The following is a 14,701-nucleotide window of genomic DNA, read 5'->3' as shown; positions in this document are numbered from 1 at the left end:
CCGTGTGCTCTGTGTGGTCGCCCATGTCCTGCCCCCCGGAGCCTGAAAGCAGGAAGGGAAGGGAAGATTCCTCCCGCGTGGGCAGGGGGCCTGAGCCTCCTGACTCATCACCCACTTTTTAAAAAGCCTTACGTTTTCATTTTTCACGATGCTCTAAACCCGGCAGCTGTGCCAGTGACCTCTGAATCCATTTTATTGGCCTGAAGAATATCCCTCGTCAACATATAAAACTCGGGGTCAAGGGACTTCCCTGGCCGTCCAGTGGTTTAGACTGTGCACTTCCAGTGTAGGGGGCCTGGGTTCTATCCGTGGTCAGGGAACTAAGGTCCCACATGCCGCCGAGCACGGCCAAAAAGTAAAACAAAACAAGACAAAACCAAACACTCGGGGCCGAGCCACTCTCAGCCACTAACACGGCACCGTCCTCCTCACCTGCTCCACAGGGTGCAAGGGCCTCCCTCCTCTGTACTTTGTGATAACGGTAAAATATGGCTGGGGTTTCCGTCCATATACTTTTAAAGGTTTTAAAGATAAATGTCTGACTCTAAGAAGTACACCTAGTGGCTTTAGCACTGGCTCTTTTCCCTGTGTTGGAACCCTGTTGAGGAGAACCCTGATTAATGACAGTTTGTGTGCCGGCCCCCAGGCAGCCAGCAGATAGTTTCAGTTCTGCTGCGTCTGCAGCCTGGCAGCATCGGGGGGAGCAGAGCAGAGGAAAGGTCGGACGTGGTTTCTGCTCCCCTCCCCCGCCCATCCACCCCCCTCCATCCTCCCTCCTCTCTCCCAGCCTTCCCTGGCGCTAGGTCCTTCTAAGAGTCAGACAGGTGCTGGGGTGGAGCTGACGACGCAGGCAGACAGGCCCCGCCCTGGTAACCCGCTTAGAGGTGACCGGGCAGATAAGCCCTGCCCTGATCCCCCTCACCTCCCCAGGACCCGCACGCACCCTGTCCCTACAGCAGCTGTGCTGCCCTGACCCACAGACAGACATACAAGCACAGGTCCAAAGCTTCCTGAGGAGCGCAGGCTCGGTCTGGTTCTCAGACTGGTCCATTCAGGGGTGGGGGCAGCAGCGGGCAGCGCTGGTCGAGGGCCCTGGTGTGTTTCCACTCACGTCCTTGTTACGTGGGCGCAGGGCCCCCGGTTTCTGGAGCTGAAGGCTGGATCGTACCAGGGCCCCGGGGCAGGATGAGGCTGCAACGGGGTGGCTGGGGTGGGACGTGGCAGAGGTCACAGGTCCTCAGGAAGCCCCAGGCACCGCAGCAGAGCAGTGAGGACATACCCCCAGCAGCAGGGTGTCGGGCACCCTCGGCAGCATGGGGCCTGGCGTGGGAGCCGAGGAGGTCAGGGCGCAGGAGGGCTCCAATCAGACATCCAGTCGTGGCCCAAGGAGGGAGGAGGGGAAAGGAAGGTTCTGGAAAGGCAGACCTGGTAGATAGAGAACCAGGGAAAGGGGAATCGGGCGGGAGACGGGGGGCCACTTTGAAGAGGTGGGTGAGCAAATCCAGATGAGACACACCAGGTCCAGCTGACCAGAAATCCAGGTGTGGCGTCCGCGGGCCCTAGTAGTGAGGAATTCGTTAGCATTTGTAGCGCTCTTTCAACTTATTTTGTGTAATGCTGCAACCTACAAGTTTTAAGGAATTTGTTGTTTTCAAAATAAATTGAGGTGGCCTGTGAATTCTTACGGAGAGTTTCCAGAATCACGACAGAGCTACCCAGTCTTCCTCTGCCCCTGGACGTGGCCCCTCCACCCAGTAAAACCCGTGGCGGCTGCTGGGGAGAGCAGAGAAAGCATCTTGCAGGAGGCGCTGGACAGTAGCCATCTGGAGCTCACAGGGTCCCTGAGAGCATCGGAACTTGCCTGGCCTTGGGCATGGGGGTAGGGGGCTAGTTAGTGGGACGCACCTAAGCTCCAGCCGTGCCTGCACACATGCAGGAGGCCCTCCTTCGCACTCGGAGTCACAGCGGTCTTTCTGTAGCAGAAAAGCCAGCACTGAGTTACTTCTTGCACGTTTTCAGTTTCTTTGTGTCAGTTTGTTGTGTCATTGATCCAAGCTGGTGAATCTATAATTCAGGTTTTCCGACGGCGAGGCTTTTTCTGCTTTCCCCACTTTATTAGTCAGACGTGAGCCCTAGTGTGTTAGCTTGACTTAGTGATTTAACACAGGGCTGTACGAGAGGTGCGGGGCCCCTGGAGAGTGTTTCCGTCTATTGCGCTGGCACCCCCAGGGCCGCTGAGGAGCCGTCCACCTGCCCCGTGTCCTGCGCTCTGGCCTCACCCTGCACCGCCGGCCAGCCCAGGCCAAGGGTTGGGGACCCCAGCATGTGGGGCACGAGTGTGCTGCACCCGAAGCCGCCTTGGTGTTAGTGGCTGTGTATTCCCGGATTCCTGAAACCCTCTCGCTGCGTTTCCAGGTGGCATCCAAGATTCCCTTTGCCACTGACCTGATAGGTAATGAGAAAATACCGATGCATTCGCCTGGGAAACTGAAACAAAGCAAAGAGAAATCATTGCAAGCAAGTCAGGAAATGAGGTTGGTACCGGGTCTCATTCTGTTCTGCTGGACGCGGCACCCTCTGACCTCCCCCTGCAGGTGCATCTCTTCCGCTCCCCCCACCTCACCCCCGGCGTGCCCTGGGCCCCTCCTGCAGGTCCAGGTACACTCAGGGACAAAAAGCAGGAGAGCCGCGATGCCGCCACTTTTCAGCTCTCACTCCCGCAGTGTCCATTTGACCCCTAGATCGCCGCCCTTCCCACCACCCCCCTCCCTGAACAGCGGCTGCTTAGGGTCCTGGCGAGCCCTCGTCCTCCTGTGCTGACACTGCCCTGACGCCAGGCGCTGTGCCCTCGGCCCCCTGCCGACCCAGAGTCCGCACCAGAAATGACCGAGGGGGCTCCGCGCTGCCTTCCCCGCCTTCCCGCTGCCCCCGTCTGCACCAGGCCCACCGTGGGGAAGCACCTCCATGGGCTCAGAGGCCAGAGCTGAAGTGAACTGGGGGCTCGGGGTGGGGGGACCCGCCTGCCCTGGGCCCTGGCACTGCTCCCACCACGGGTACCAGCTCTGGTCTGAGGGCCTGGGGGAAGGTCATCATGCTGTGACCTGTGGACGGCAGAGGGCTCATTCCTCCTCCCTTACCCCTGGAAATCCGGGAAATGTCACAGGTCTGCGCCTGTGGCTAACCCAGCCACGTGGGTTGGGATGTGCTGTCATGTCCTCTGGGGAACCTCCGTCGCCCCCGTGGGCCCTCAGCAAGCCACAGCAGACGACATCTACACAGACGCCCCTGCGCCGTGGGCAGGATTTCCTGAGAGCTGGGCTCTGAGATGCTGGGCGGGCAGGCCCTTCACCCAGCGTCTGCCCTGCGGGGCTCAGGAGGCCGCTGTGCTGGTGGGGCAGGGTCTCGGGATGCCCGGCCGGGGACCCACCAGGCTCTGCCGCCCTTCCCACTGAGCGCCTGACGTCCCGCGGGAGGGCTCTGGGCCATACTGAGCAGACGTGTCTAAAATCCTACTTGATGCCGTGCCTCTCTCTGAGGCTTTATTAAAGCTGTGTGTGTTTCATATGAAAACAAAGACACACCTTCTCCTTTGCGTGCAGAGCATGCAGTGTCCTCGGTGTGCAACATCTTTCATGAGCTGGTCTAGCAGCTGTGAGTGCAGGAGGGGGCGGTAAAGGCAGCCTGTCCGTCTGTGGGCTGGTGCCCAACCGGGGGCCGGCCGACCAGCCCCGGGACTGCTGTTTTGGCCAGAAGGAGAAAGGGAAATTTCTCCCTCCCTGTTCAGGTAGAACCCTTTCCTCGTTGCCCTCTGTTTCCCCAGTGCCTTCCGGAGGAGAATTTAGAGGAAAAGCTGGAACAGCACATCCCGCAACTGCAGGAACGAAGATGCCGGTTCCGAGGGCCGGCACCTCTCGAGGAGATAGGGAGGGCCACGCAGGACTTGGAAATTGTAGGTATTTGTCAGCTCGACTTGAAAATAAGATTTGATTAAAACTCAAAAGGAACCACACGTTCTCTAGACTTGTGGAGTCTTCCCAGCATCACGGGTGGTCAGAGGATAAGGGAACATTCCCGCAAGCGTGCGCCCCCGGGTGCCGGCACCACCGGACAGGCCCGCGGCTGTGGTCCTCCCGACACGCCCGCGTCTGTGTGGCAGGAAGGTTGCCACCAGCATCAGTCCGTCCATCCGTGCATCCCACAGACGTAGATAAGCACCTACTGCGTGTCTGGGGTGTAGAGAGTGACGCAGAGATAGAGGAGACACCTTCCTGCCCTGCTCAGCGCGTAGTCAGCCCCCCCCCACCCTGCCCTCCCCGCGAGCACCCAGGCCTCCGGGCATCCCCATCAGCCGCCCCCGCTGCCCGCGGGCACTCGCTCTCCCAGCCGCAGCAGCACCTGCCTGTCCTCCCAGCACCCAGGCCCCAGTTCGTGGGCCTGTTCTGAGCCGTGTGTCTCACCCCGGCGCGGTGGCCCGGAGCCCCTCTACCGGGTCTGCTGCCCCAGGGCTAGCAGCATCGTCCCCACTGCCCGCCGAGGGCTCTGTCACTATTGTCCCCTCTCTTGGGGCCCACAGGGAGGGGCGGGGAAGGAACACAGGCAGGGGCTGGGGTGCTTCATAGAGACCCCACCCTGCTCAGACTCTGCCCCTCTTCTCAGACTCTTTTTCTTCCTGGCCCTGCCTTCAGAGGAACCTTTATTCTCTCCAAATCTATCATTGACGGGAGTAACCTCATTCTCGGACTCCCCAAACCCTACCTCCTAGGGCTTCTGAGCAGCTGTGTCTCATCACACTGCTTCAGATTAGAGACTCAAAAGTCTGTCTGGCGTTGGGAGCAACTCTATGCTCACAGATTTCATAACGTATATGAAATGAGTCAATTCCTTGAAAGACACCATCAGCCAAAACTCAACAGGAGAAGAAACAGACAATCTGAATAGACTGATACATATTAATGAAATTGAATCAATAATTAAAAGTTTTCCAGCGGGTTCACTGGTGAAGTCTACCAAACATTTAAGGAAGAAATTGTATCAACTCCCTTCCAGAGGCTAGAAGCAGAGGGAATACTTTGTAACTCACCCTATGAAGCCAGCATCGCCCCAGTACCAAAAGCAAGGGCATTACATGAAAGGAAAACTACAGACCAGTCTCTCTCATGAACAAAGATGCAAAAACCCTCACCAAAATACGAGCAAGTCAAATTCAACAACGCGTAAAAATATTACGAGCGACCAAGTGGAATGTATCCCAGACATGCAAGGCTGGCTCAGCACCTGAAAGTCAGTTTACATGGTGCGTCACATCCACAGGCTAAAGAAGAAAAATCATATGACTGTATCAGTAGCTGCAAAAAAAAAAAAAAAAGCATTTGACAAAATCTAACACCCATTCATGATAAAAACTCTCAGCAAACTGGGAATAGAAGGGAGGCTCCTCAACTTGTTAAAGGACATCCACAGAGACTCTAGACTAACATCATACTTAATGGTGAGAAACTAGACGCTTTCCCCCAAGGTCAGTAACAAGGCAGGGGTGTCCCCTCTCACTGTTTCTCCTCAGCATCTTTGTTCTTAGGTGGCATGATTGTCTGTGTAGAAAGTCCCAAAGAATTGACCCAAAAAATTCCTGGAACTAGTAAACAATTATAACAAGGTTGCAGGATACAAGGTTAATATATAAAAGTCCATTGCTTACCATATACCAGCAATGAACAAGTGGAATTTGAAATTAAGAACACAATATACCATTTATATTAGCACCCAAAAATGGTGCTAAGTATAAATCTAACAAAATGTGCGCAAAATCTATCTGAGGAAAACTACAAAACTCTGATGAAGGAAGCTAAAGAAGAATAAATAAATGGAGAGATGGTCCATGTTCATGGATAGGAAGACTCAGCATTGTCAAGTTCTTCCCAACTTGAACCATAGATTCAACACAAGCTCATTCAAAATCCCAGCAAGTTATTCTGTGGATATTGACCAACTGATTCTAAAGTTTACGTGGAGGCAAAAGACCCAGAAGAGCCCACACGACATTGAGAGGAAGAACAAAGTCGGAGAACTGACGCTACCCGACGTCGAGACTTTCTATAAAGTTACAGCAATCAAGACGCTGTGGTGTTGTTGAAAGAAGAGACGAACAGATCAATGGAACAGAAGAGAGAGCCCAGAAACGGACCCACACAAATACAGTCAACTGATCTTTGACACATGAGCAAAGGGAACAAAACAGAGCAAAGAGAGTGTTTTCAACAGCTGGTGCTGGGCCACCCGGACATCCACATGCAGAAAAATGAATGTAGACACAGACCTTATACCCTTCACAAATATTAACTAAAAGTGGATCACTCTTACCAGGCTGTGTACATTGAATATGTAGTTTTTGTATATAAAATATACCTCAATAAAGCTGTAAAAAACTGGGTCACAGACCTAAATGTAAAATGCAGAAATATAAAGCTCCTAGAAGACAACATAGGAGAAAACCTAGATGTTCTTGAGTTGGTGACGCCTTTTTACATAGAACATCAAGGCGTGAAAGAAAAAAATGGTTAAGTTTGGCTTCATTAAAATTTAAAAATTCTGTTCTGTGCAGGACACTGTCAAGAATAAGACAGCCACAGACTTGGAGGAGATAGTTGCGAGAGACATATCTGATAAGCCACTGTTGTCCAAAATATGCAAAGAACTCTTAAAGACTCAACAATAAGAAAGCCAACAACCCTATTAAATAATGGGCCACAGATCTGAACAGGCACCTTGCCGGAGAAGATATATAGATATTAAGTGTGCTTATGAAAAAGTGCTGAACAAAGTACATTAGGAAATGCAATTTAAAGCAACAAGGAGCTAGCACTACACACCTGTTAGAATGGCTGTGATGCAGACACGGACAACACCAGCTGCCCATGGACTGAGGAGTAGCAGGGACTCTCACTCACCACCAGTGGGAACACAGAGCAGTGCAGCCACCTTGGAGACAGCGTGACAGTTTCTTACAAAATTAAGTATACTCTTATCATACAGTCCAGCAGTTGTGCTCCTTAGTATTCACCCACAGGAGTTGAAAACTTATGTCCACACAGAAACCTGAACACAAATGTTTGTAGCAGCTTTATTCATAACTGCCAAAACTTGGAAACAACCAAGATGTCCTTCCGTAAGTGAACGGATTAATGAACTGTGGTCCATCCAGACACTGGAATATTATTCAGTGTACAAAATGAGCTAAGAGGCCATGAAAGACAGGGAAACACTTTAAATGCTTATTACAAAATGAAAGAAGCGTTGTATGGGGCTTCTGAAAACGCTGCCTACTGAAAACGCTGCCTACTGTATGATTCCAACTCTGTGACATTCTGGGAAAGGCAGAACTATGGAGACAGTAAAGAGACCAGTGGTTGCCAGGGGTTGTGGGGAGGGAGGGATGAACAGGGGGAGCACAGAGGATGCTTAGGGCAGTGAGACTGCTCTGTATGACACTGTGAGGATGGATATGTGTCTTTGTACATTTGTGCAAACCCACGGAATGTACAACACTAGGAGTGAACCCTAAGGCCAGCTGTGGGCTTGGGTGGTGATGTGTCAGCCTGGGCTCATCAGTTGTAGCAAATGTCCCCTCTGGCTGGGGGTGAAAACTACAGAAATAAAGTCCCGGGTGAAGTGTGGGTGCCTGAGAGCCACGCACGTGGTTCACAAGACAGTCTCGACAGCGTTTGATGCACCACCGGTGGGAGGTGGGCCCCTCGGCCAGGAGCTCACATCAGGTTGGAAGGCCTGGATGTCTGCGTCTGGTGAGAGGGCCAGCTGATGCCCGGCAGGCTCTCCCTCTAGGTGCGCGTGGCCCCTTTTCTCGTGGGTTAGTCTCCAGTCTGCCCTGCGGCCCCACCAGACAACAGGAGAGGAGCAAAGTGATGCAGCTCCTCAGCACAAAGGAAAGGGAGAGGAGAGGCCAGCTCCTCCCATAATCACGAACAGAGCATGGGCCGCCCACCAGAGGCCACGTTTCCCAGCACCCCTTGCAGCGTATGCGATGGCCTGTGACTACAATCCGGCCAGCAGGACAGGAATAGACATAGACGTGTGTATGAACTTCCTGAGCTTGTCCTCCCCTCCCCCTGCTGGAATGCACAGGCGATGGTGGGAGCTGGAGCAGCCATCCCAGACCCTGAGGTTGAGAGTGTGGATTGAGGGGCAGAGTAACGTCCCCACGCTGACAGCGGCCCACAGATAAACCGCCGCACCTGGTTCAGCCTCCCGATCTGGGCCTTTGTTCCAGCCGCTGAGCCTGTAACCTAACCATTCACAGGTCAGCTTGGTTCTGGAGGAAGAAAGCCACCTGCTGGTGTGACACGAGGGCCTCTGAGAGGGAGGCTAGCAGGAAGCGAGATGGCTGGTTCCACGGGGCCCACGGACTCAGGACTGGAGAGGCTGAGGGTGGAAGGTCTGCAGTGCCCTCACCACCCTGCTCAGCTCCCCTGCCCACCCAGCAGGACGCGCGGGGGGTGGACTCTCAGAGGTTGAACAAGGAGGTCTGGGCCCGTGGGTCCTCCCATGGAAGGAAGGTGCCACACGATGCCTTCCTGAGCGCGGGAGCCACGAGGATCAGGCCGGGCGCCTGCTCCCCCCGTTGAGAGCGGGAAGGGGCCCCTGAAGAAAACTGGCGGAGACAAATGCCCTCAGAACCCTGGCTCGTGGGCCCCCCTGCCCCTGTCCTGACTGACCAGCAGGGCCACGTCCCAGTGGGTACGGCGTTTCAGTGCCTACTCCTTGAGTGGGTGGGAGCCGGGATGCTGGGCGCTCGAAGGAGGGACCAAAACGGCCGACTGGAAACGTGCAGACAAATTGAAGTCCTCTGGGCAGTGATGGAAACAAGCTGTTACAAAAGTGGGCACTCAGGTAGCTGAGAACTCGGAGTTACGTGAAAAGTACAGCCAAAATCCCTAAAAATTAAAAAGCCTAAATCAACAGATGTGGTCGAGCCAATCCCCCAAGAAGTAGGGCAAAGACAAAAGGAGGGACGGAAACAGAGATGAGCCAGACCCTAGGGTCGACTGGAGAGGCCTGACCTCCGAGATGCTCTGGAAACTCACGGGAAAACCCAGGGAGGTTCAGGAAGCAGGCTGTTGCCAGGCTGCCAGGCGGCCACGGGCCCAGACCATCCCCAACAGGCTCTGAGGTCCTGGAGCCCCCAGGGAGGGAGAGGGCACGTGCAGAGGCTGGGCCAGGTGCCACGCGGGGACTCGGGGACGTCCCTTCCCTTCCCTTCCCTCTGGAGCTGAAGAGCGGGCATGTCCTCCCAAGATGGGGAAGAGACGCCGGAGGAGGAGCCCGGCCCGAGGGTCTGCAGGGGAGCCAGGCTGCTTGGATGACCCCAGGACGGGACGGGCGTGGGGAGCTAAGTGGATGTTTTTAAAGGAGCAGTCAGCTCACAACGAGCACACATCTCTGCCGGAAGGAAACTGGAAGCAGGGGGTACTCAGTGGACAAGCTGCAGAGGGAGCTCTGGGCCTCACGACACAAGCTCTGGGTGTTACTTTAACCCAAGATTGTGGTAGATCCATCTTAGGGGACGAGGCGGCGTAGGGGTCCCAGGGGGGTCTGGGCTGGAGGTGGGGGTCCAGGCTATGCCCCAGGGAGACAGAGCTGAGGGGGCGGCGAGGGGAGGGAGGGGAGTGCGGAGGACACGGCCCCCCCAGGGGGGTGGGGAGGCCCCGCGCAGACACACCTGCCCTCAGACTGGCGGGCGGGCCCACTCCTTTTGCTCTGGCCACCTGGTCCCCTGCGTTCTCCATCTCACCATCTTCTGGCCCAGCTGATGGATCGGGGTGAGCAGAGGGGGTGAGGCGTGCTGGGGGGGCTCCCCCTCGGGAGGGCGGCTCTGGGCCCAGGGGACAGGTCCCACCCATCACCCGGTGCCATCCCTAGCCCCGTGGCCAGGCTAACCTGACCCCTTCCTTTCTCCCCAAGGCCAGGAGGCTGCAGGATGAAGTAATGAAACTAGAACTGAGGTCGACCTTGAACAGAAGCCATCAATGTACAGCTCTCCATGGAAGCCTTTCGCTCGGCCCGACTTTGTTGCAGCCTCAGAATATATTTTTTAACACGAACTATTAAGAACCTGAAAACGTTTACAGATACTAATGACAGAGTATCACTGGTACAGACTGAGCATCTTCTCACCTGGAAAACAGGCCGGCAGCTCGCTGCCTTCCCAGGGGTCGCCCCTGTGCGGGGCGTGAGGTTTACGGGTCCCCATCTGCGCTACCTATTCTGAGGCTGCAGGAGGTCTGAGCTGCATTAAGAGGAGAATACGGTGACCGCCGCGTGGCGTCTGTTTGCAGCCCGTCGGCTGGCAGAACGTGGTGTTGGCACCTGTGCCCCCCGACGCTGCTCACGGCAGGGATCAAGCTTTCACGGCTGACTACAGTGGGGTCCAAGGTCCGTGGGGCCGTCTTTGCTGGGGAGGCAGGAGTGCCCTCTTCCCGCCCAGTGGCGCTGCTCCCCTCCCTGGGCGCTGCTCCTCCCCTGGCCCTGCAGCACCGCCGGGCCCCATCCCAGGCCCCTGGGCTCTCACCCAGCGTTGGCCCGACTTAGTCTCTTGTGCCGAACGTCTGGTTAGATGTGAAATAAGGGCTTGATCTTGAAAAGACCTTTGATTCGATTTCTTTAACAGATGTAGGATAATTCAGATTTTCGATTTCTTTTTGTGTCAACTTCTTTGGTAGACGTGTTCTTCAGTGAGTTTTTCCATTTCATCCAAGTCGTCAGGTTTATCAGCATAAACGTCTTCATAATATCCTCATATTTTCTCAGTCACTTAGCACCTGTAACAATGTCCCCTTGCTCATTAGTGATGTTGCCCCGTTTTCCTTAATCTTGCTTGGGATTCGTCACTTCTGTTGATCTTTTCGAACAACCACGGTTGGCTTTGTTGAGCGTCTGTTGTGTTTTCTGTATCATTGATTCCTGTTCTTCCCCTTCTTTTCTGTTTTCTTTGGGTTTAATCAGTGCTTGGAGGGAACTTCACCACTTTCAAATGCATATGCCACAAAGGAAGAGACAGGTAAAATCCATACCCTGGGCTCCCAACTCAAGAAGATAGAAGGTGTGTTAGTTACCTGTTGCTGCGTTAACAAGTTACTCCAGAACAAAGCAGCTGGAGGAGTAGATAAATAGTAATAAAGAATTATAAATAATTATATTATGTATTATTATATATGACTGTATTAACATGGCATAATAAGTGTTTGTTGTCTCTCCCAGCTTGTGAGCGTCAGGGTAGAGGGAGCGGCTCGGCCGGCACTTCTGGCTGTCGGGCCACGAGTCGGGCCGCGCTGCCGGAAGGCTCACTGGTCTGGGCGTCTGGTTCCCTGTGAGTCCGGTCCTGGAAAATGTGTGAAGACCTGCTTCGCGGCTGCCGTACGACTTCCTCTGGGAAATGTTCCGTGCGACTGGACGAGAATCTACTTGGATGTGGCGCTGTGTGTCCATCAGGCGGGTTGACGGTGTTGCTCAGATCTCCCGCGTCTTCCAGGTTGGTTCCTCTTGTCCTGTCAGCTGGATACCATTTCCAGCCATGGTTGTGGCCTCATGTATGTCTCCCTTTAGCCGTGTCAGCTGCTGCTGTATGTGGTTCCAAACGATGTTATTAGATGCCGATACATTTAGGGTTGTTGTGTCTTCCTGTTGAATTAACCTTCCTGTCAATAGGAAATATTTCTCTTTATCTCTTGTTCCATACTTCTTGCCTTTAAGGTCTATTTTGTGTGATGTTAATATAGGCACACCACCACTGTTGCGGTTAGCGTTTACCAATACGTCTTCCATCCTTTTACTTCAATCTTTCTGTGTTTTTTGTTTTTTGTTTTTTGTTTTTTTCTTTTTTGCGGTACGCGGGCCTCTCACTGTTGTGGCCTCTCCCGTTGCGGAGCACAGGCTCCGGACGCGCAGGCTCAGCGGCCATGGCTCACGGGCCCAGCCGCTCCGCGGCATGTGGGATCTTCCCGGGATGGGGCACGAACCTGTGTCCCCTGCATCGGCAGGCGGACGCTCGACCACTGCGCCACCAGGGAAGCCCCTCTTTCTGTGTTTTTATGTGTAAAGTACGTCTTATGTAAATATCATATACTTGGGTCTTCCTTCCTTTCTCTAGCCTGACAATCTTTGTCTTTTAATTAGAGGGTTTAGTCCCCTTACATTCATATGGTCGATATTAAGTCTCCCATCTTGCTATTTGTTTTATGAGTCTCATGTTTTTGTTCTTTTATTCTTCCTTTGCTGTTCTCTGATAAAGTAAGCAAATTTTTAAAAAATTTTAAATTATTTTTAAAATTTTACCTGGGGCAGCGGAGAGGGAAGGGAAGGAAACATGCAGGGTCAGGGGATGCAGGGAGGAAAATACACGTCTAATTTTCCAAAATTAACAGAGAAGGTAAAAGGAGCGTAACTCCTAACAGAAGGCAGAGTACAGGGAACTTCAGATGAACAGGGTGAAAAACGGAGTGAATAGCAAACCAGCAAAACAAACAAATATAAAGATGGAAGGAATAAAATCAAGTGTATCAGCCGCCACGTTGAACTTGCTAATACTAAATTGTTCTATTGGCTTTTTAAAAAAAATACACAATGCAACAATCTTTGACTTTTACCCACACACTGTTTCTAAGATTCATTCTTAGAGCAGAGTGATGTTTTTAAAAGGTTGGAATGAGGGGAGTTTGACTTCCGGGTGGGACTAGGGGCAGAGATCACAGAGGCCACCAGCCGCCAGCAGCGCGGGGCCGGCTCGCAGTCCGTTGAATAGCAAGCATGCGGTCGCTCTTGGCTTGGGCTGCCGGGCTCTGTGGGCTGGTTCTCTCCCCACTGTGGTCTCTGCCCTCCGCTGCCTGCGGCACCTCCGCGTGGCCTCTGTGGCAGGTGCTTTGCCCTCTCCCACGGCCGCCCGTGGCCCGGCAGGTGCAGAGCAGGGGTCCCCAGGCCTTGCTGAGGCTTGGGCTGTGAACCAGCACAGCACGCTTCCTCCGTGTGCCCCGCGTGGACTCAATCGCAGGGCCGCCCCAACTCACCGAGCAGCGGGCCGCACCCCCCGCCCCTCAGCTATGCCGAGACCCCGTGCTCTCTTCTGCTCCTGTGGGTGTCCTCCCAGGAGGGGCTGGTGCGAGAGTGCCTCTGCGTGGCGTGTCAGTGCCGCGTCCCCAGCTGGGCTGACGTCCACGTAGCCGCCCAGATGTCCAGATGGGCCCCGTGGCTCTGCGCCATTTCTGCTTTGCCTCGAGGTCTCTGTTCGGGTTCCCGGTTGTTGGGTTCTCCCTGCCTCACACCTGCTCTGTTCATGTGGGGAAGGTGGTCGCGTCCCCTCCGAGCCCGTCCTCTGCCCTGGGCGGGCAGTGGCCGTGGGGGCCGCCTCTGGAGTGGACACCGGTGCGCTGAGCAGACTTCCAGCCTCCACTCGCCAGAGGCAGAGCCTGTGTCCACGGGTCCCGCATCTGTCCATCTTCACGGGGGGCCCCATCACCAGCCCTGCCCGGAAGCCAGGGACCCCCGCCCGGCCTGGCGGGCGCCGGTCTCCCCAGATCAAGACCGGCGTTTGCTTCTCTTCCCGGAAGGCTTGCCCGCCTTCTCCTGTCCCCTTCTGTCTCCGGAGCCCTTGCTGCTCACTGGCCCTCTCTCCCGACTCCGTCCCCAGCTGAGATTTCCTTCTTTGTGCTCGCTGCTTAGAGATGTTTCTTCCTGAAATATCTTCCACGTTTATTCTCTGCATCTCAGCGTGACTGTCCTCCCCATGAGCTCACTGACGGAAATTCCGCTGGGAGAGTGTTCACTTTTCAGCTCTGGAAGTCTGGTGGGGGGCACTGGGCTCGGGCCCCTCCTCCGGTGGTCTCACCGGCACGGGCTCCCTAAGTCAGTCATTCTCCTGGGATGCTGGCCCCCTGAGACCGGGTCAGGCCGGGGCCCACACCTTTGGGGCCGGTGCTCTGGGTCCAGGCCCTCCTGCACCAGCTGCTGCCGCCCCTGCCGTGCTTCCTGGCACTTCCCGGCCTCAGGTGTGGGCTCCGGCAGCCTTCTCAGCTCCTCTGGGGCTCTTGGTTGGAGAGAGGCAGGGTCGGACCAGGCCCCCAGATCCCAGCCTGGTGTCCCCAACACCGATTTCTCACCCGGGGGGTCCTGGGGAACCCAAAGCCCGCTGTCCCAGGGGGTCAGCCCCGTCTGAGGGTGGGAGCCCAGGGCGGAAGCCACCTCCCTCCGACCCCCTTCCCCTCCTCAAGCCGTTCATCTGTTTATTTATTCACTGCTGCTCCCGCCAACAGGCTGTTGGGTGACGTCCTCATCCTACACGACCCGATTCCGGCACGATCACTCACCACACTTGTTCTGAGCTTGGTCGGGAGACCAACCTGGACCCCTGCTCAGAAGGCGCTCGGGCCGCTGGCGGGGGGTGGCCCTGCTCCCCCAGTGGACTCAGAGTATGTGGGGTGGGGGCCTGCTCTGTCCTGGGTGGAATTGGGTGTCCGGGTGGGGGACGGCCTCCGTCCCCGTCACGGGTCCCCTGTCTCCACTCCATGTCCCCTCTCCTGCTTTGTCCTCTCCTTCCTTAACTGCTAAGTCATCCCTGCCATGCCTGACTGCCCACATGGGTGCTCCTGGGGCCTCTCTCCTGCCAGACAGCCTTGGGCAGGGGGAGGGAGGAAGAGCCGCC

Source organism: Lipotes vexillifer, unplaced genomic scaffold (assembly GCF_000442215.2).
Source record: "Lipotes vexillifer unplaced genomic scaffold, Lipotes_vexillifer_v1.1 scaffold1117, whole genome shotgun sequence".
Classification (NCBI taxonomy): Eukaryota; Metazoa; Chordata; class Mammalia; order Artiodactyla; family Lipotidae; genus Lipotes; species Lipotes vexillifer.
The sequence above is the reverse complement of the archived record's forward strand: the minus strand, read 5'-3'. Positions refer to the sequence as shown.